The following is a 5,707-nucleotide window of genomic DNA, read 5'->3' on the forward strand; positions in this document are numbered from 1 at the left end:
TTGTGTGCTGATGGCCAAAAGCCAGATCGCAGGATGTGCCCTTTGGTTGTTTAAATGATTATATATTCATGAGTGTCTTAATTTAAATCCAAAAATGCAAAACAAAACAAAAAAATCTCAGAGGGAATAGAAGCAAATAGTGTTGAACGATGATGCATGGAGGGGACTGTAATCATTGCTATGAAAGTAAATAGGATAGGATGAGTGTAAAACTTATGTTCTTCCTGTAAACTATCACTCAATTCAAAATAAAAATTAAAAACAAAACAAAACAAAGGGTGAATCCTGGCTTCTCCCTATTTTTAAAATTATTCTAAGGACGTAAATAACATAGAATCCTGAGCCTTCGCATTTGGAGAATTAATACAAGTTGTCCAGATAGTCTGCTATGACATACCTGATATTCCAAGCTTCCTGGGATGATTTTGTGCTAGTTGAGACTTATCCTTTTATCATTTATTCAAGTGAACCCAGTGTACAGTAACACCAATCAAGAATAATTACTGTTAAAATAGTAAAACTTCACTCTGGCTCATGTTGAAAAATTTTGAATTTAGAACTTCTGCTTCTAGGTTGACACTCCTACCTACTTTCATGGAAATGGTTTACATTGTTGTGAAAACCACCTTCTAGAGCCTTTTCCCTGCTGGTACCATAATCCACAAAATGCTCTTGCTGCCAAAATGACTTTCCCACATAAGACTAGCTCCCAGTATAGCTCTTTAGTTTTTGTCTTCTACAACCTTTGAGCTTGATGGACTCCAAAAGTTTTCATGGACTCAAGAGGATCTCTTAGAGTTCTCTTTGTTGTTGTTGTTGTTCTTAAGTGCCATTGAGTCAGTTCCAACCCATAGTGACCCTGTATAGGGTTTCTGAGGAGAAGCTGGTGAGCTTGAACTGACGACTTTGCAGTTCAAACGGCTTTGCAGTCTGGCACATTAACCCATAGGGCCCCACTCCAGAGCTCTCTTAGGCAACTATTATTTCAATTTCATCCGCACTATAGTTTTAAAATGGTTGGATTAGAGGATTTTTTAAAAGTCTACCCAGAGCTAACATTCTATGAATAATTAGATTTTGTGGGCAGGCCTGGGCATGTACCCATTATTTCTTCTCTGGGAAAATGCATTACAAATCCAAACAAACTCAACAAATGGACTTCTGGAGCACAATAGATTAAAGTTGTGCACTGACTAAATGAAAGTGAAATATACAAGCTATGGAAGATAAAATATCATGTCCATATTTGGCAGAGATCAGGATTTCTTTGCTACTCCAAACAGTAAAATGAATGTGGGGCACATTTACCGAGTCTGAGAGAGTTTCTGAATGCTTTCACTGAACTTGGCAATGGTTGCTTTTTCTGTAAATTTGTCCTCTTCGTTGGTTGTTCTACTGTTGCAATGATAATATTCACTTGTAAGGAGAAATAGGAAAACTATGGAAACTTTGGAATACCTGCTTCATGAGGATGAGCTCAAGAAATTTACCTTAGTTGTTAAATATTTGATACTAGGAGGAAATTTCAAAGTATTTTTATTGAATTTCAATGGATATTTGTGGTACAGTAAATTATTTATTCACCAAATGACTGTATGAGGCTATGTAAATTAGGTGCTTATGGTCCATCCAAAGGACTGGATAGCTGGCTAATAATATAAATAAGGTACATGAAAAATTTGTGAAAGTTGTTGTTTTATGGTGCTGTTGAGTTAGTTCCAACTCATAGCAACACTTTGCAAAACAGAACAAAACACTACCTGGTCCTATGCTATACTCACAATTGTTGTCATGTTTGCAGCCCATTGTTGAGGTCACTATATCAATCTTTCTTCTTAGGGGTCTTCTTTTTTTCACTGATGCTCTAACTTGTCAATGTCTTTTTCTAAGAACTGGTCTCTCCTGATAACATTTCTGAAGTATGATAAATGTTTCTCAGAAATGTTCTTTTGAGAGTTTCTGGTACATTCAATATTCTTTGGGAACACCTTATTCAAATGTATTGATTCTTCTGTCTGCCTTATTCATTGTCCTGCATTCACATGAATAAGAGGTGATTGAAAATACCATGGCTTGGGTAAGGTACACCTTAGTCTTCAAATGGATCCCTTTGATCTTGAACACTTCCTTGTAAACATGAGTATGTCCTGTGAGTTCTGTGTAGCCATTGCAACAAATTATTGAACCTAGCAGAGAAGTAGAGTGCATTGGAAGTGAGAGCTGGTGGTGGTATTCTTATTGTCAGGTGCCATCCAGTGGGTTCCAACACATAGTGACCCTATGTACAACAGAACAAAAAACCACCCTGTCCTGCACTATCTTCACAATTGTTGATTGGTGCATAAACTTGAATAATAGAAGTATTAACTGGCCTTCCTTGTAGGTGTATGGATATTATCTTATCACACACAGCATTATACTTCAAGACAGATCTTTATATGTTCTTTTTGATGTTGAATTTGATACCTTTCCTCTATAATTTGTCATTCCAGGCAAAATTAAACCATGTGATTGTCAGCTTCTAAATAGCCAATGCCAGTCCAGTTCAGCTCACTACTGCCTAGGATATCAGTGTTGATGCATTCCATTTCATTTTTGACAATGTCCAATTTTCCTAAATTGATACTTCATATATTTCATGTTCCAATTATTAACAGATTTTTATCACCGTTCTCCTCATTTTGAATTGTACACCATCAGCAAATGAATGTCCCCAAAACTTTATTCCATTTGTGTCATCGCAGTCAACTCTACTTTATGGATGCAGTTTTTTCTCAGTTGTATCTTGAGTGTTTTCCAACCTGAGGGACTCATCTTTGACACAATATCTGACAATATTCTGGTGTTATTCATCATGTTTCAATAGTCAATATTCTGGTGCCCTCTGGCAGTGTTCCACTGTTACTCATAAGTTTCTCAGTGGTTAGTCATTCAGATTACTGGTGAGGTGCCATGGGACAAAGCACTGGACTGCAAGGTCATTTTGAACCACAAGGTCGGCAATTCAAACTCACCAGCCACCACTCCTTGGAAACCCCATACAGGATCACTATGAGTCAGAACCAACTTTAGGGTACTTTACAACCACAACAACAATCATTCAGAAGTAGTCTGTCTCTCCTTCTGATTCTGTCTTACTCTGGAAACTCAGCTTAAACCTCTTCTTCCATGGGTGAACCTGCTGGCTTTCAAAATGCTTATTTTCCAGCATCAAAGCAACACATAAGCCACCATAGTCCAACAAACTTACAAATAAGTGGTGGAGAAAGCAAGTGCTTGAATTGGCAAAAATGTTGGAGGGTAGAAGCATGTCTGACTTTTGCCTCATAGTAATCAACTTTGGACTGCTGATGTTAATGTTGATGGTGATGCTCTCCCTTACTAGTGAAATTAGAAGAGTTCAGATCCCTCTGCCATACCATTTTTATAATGTTGTATAGGTATATATGTACATATCATAAAAATCTACAAAAAATAAGAACATAAAATCACTTAATCTGAGTATTCTAAAGGGAAAATTAGAAAATAATTATCATCCTTGAACATCTGAGAACCATATGAGTATGAGATTTAAAGCTGTTTGGGTATTTATATCCTAAGTCTTGGAAAAGAGATTGTGGGATTTATGTTGTTGTAGATATCATTGAGTCAGCCTCAATTTATAATGACAACAGAATGAAATACTACCTGGTCCTGTGTCATCCTCATGATTTTTTAAATGTTTGAGCTCATTTTTGCAGCCACTGTATCAATCCATCTCATTGAAGGTCTTCTTCTTCTTCTTTTTTTTTTTTTTTCTATTTTTTCAAGCTACCTCCTGACATCATGTCAAAGTATGTGAGATGAACTCTTTACGATCTTGTTTCTAAGGAGCATTCTGGCTTTACTTCTTCCAAGAGATCATTGATTTTCTATCAGTCCAGTGTATGTTCAGTGTTTTACTTTTTCCTTCCTTATTTTCAGAATTCTGGTGTGGCACTATACCATAAGCACTGGGGGTTCAAACTCACTAGGCTCTCCTTGGAAATCCTATACTGGGTCACTGTGAGTAAGAACTGACTCGATGGCACTTAACAACTAAAATTTTATTGTCTAGTTTCCATATACATATGAGGTGATTGAAAATACCATGACTTAGGGCAAGAACACCTTATCCCTCAAAGTGACATCTTTGCTTGTTTTTAACACTTTGAAGAGGACTTTTGCAACAGATGTGTGATTTATTCTCTGCTGCATCCATGGGCATTGATTATGGATGCAAGTAAAATGAAATCCTGGCAATTTCGGGGGTTTTTTTTTTGTTTTTTTTTTGTTTTCCCCTGTTTATCATGATGTTGCTTATTTATACAGTTGTGATGATTTATATATTCTTCATGTGGAAATTACACAAAATTCTGGTTACAAAGTAGAAACTGAATTATGAATAGATTTTTATTCTTTTTTTCATGCTTTTGAAGAATTTTTTTAAATTCTTTCCATTTTCCTCCTTCTCCTCTCCTCTTTCTTCCTCTTCTCTAAAAAAATTATAAATCACCAAGAATGAAATGAGGTTGGATCCTAAAAGTGAATTCTAGAAGTGTGTGATATGACACAGTGATGTTCTAGAACTAGGGATTAATGTGTGGCATTAGTAAAAATATTTAGAAAAATTGGAGAGAGAATTTAGCTATGGCTTATGCTTGCCATTTCCAGTAGAATGAGAGATAAGTCAAACAATAACATAGTGTGCTAGTGGTAAGAAAAAAATTGAGAAATTTAACACTGATATAATATCTACTTTATATAGTAAATATCCATTAAATGCTTGTCCAGTGAGTAAAAAAAAAAACATTAGGTCATGGATTTGTAACTGAGAGTGAAAGATGGAGCCATCCCCCAGGGAGAATGAATTAGAGTCATTTGGTGATATACATAGAGATCTGTGCTTTGAAGATTATATCACACTCCCTGATTGTTCCAATTATCACAATAATACACAATTGATACCATGTGTTTGGTGTGGGAAAGAAGAAATCATGACAACAAATGTTCCAAATGAAAAAAATAATGTACTTGAGAATTACAATAGCTGGAAAGAGACCTGTAGTTAAATATGTATTGTTTCCTAGATCTAAGACTTGGAAATATAAAAATACAAAAATGGGTGTCAGCAAAGACTCTGAAATTTGCTTTTCAGCCTTGAAGTTAGTGGCTGGAAATAAAAGAGCTGAACAGAAAATTTCAAAGGACAAATTTAGAAGACAAACTATTGAAAAGACATGTGCAAAAACCTGGAGTTAGAAAACTAAAAGGGAAGAACATGCTTGGCATTTATCAAGCTAAAAGAATTGAAGAAACAAAACAAGTTTGAATTTACAATATTGAAGGATGCCATGAGAAAATCTTGGATGATTCAGTAGACCTCAAAAGAAGATGGATGGTTTTGCTTCTTTGCCAATTTGGAGGACTTTTATTTCCTTTTCTTGCCTTTTAGCTCTGGCTACGACTTGCATTGAAAACAAGAACATGGAATGTATGAAGTATGAATCTGGGAAAATTGGAAGTTGTCAAAAATGAATTGGAATGTATAAACATTGATATCTTAGGCATTAGTGAGCTGAAATGGACTGGCACTTGTTATCAGATGCCATCGAGTCGGAATCGACTCATAGTGAACCCATGCACAGCAGAACTAAACAATGTCCTATCCTGGGCCAACTTCACTACC

Source organism: Chrysochloris asiatica, unplaced genomic scaffold (genome assembly GCF_000296735.1).
Source record: "Chrysochloris asiatica unplaced genomic scaffold, ChrAsi1.0 scaffold00325, whole genome shotgun sequence".
NCBI lineage: Eukaryota > Metazoa > Chordata > Mammalia > Afrosoricida > Chrysochloridae > Chrysochloris > Chrysochloris asiatica.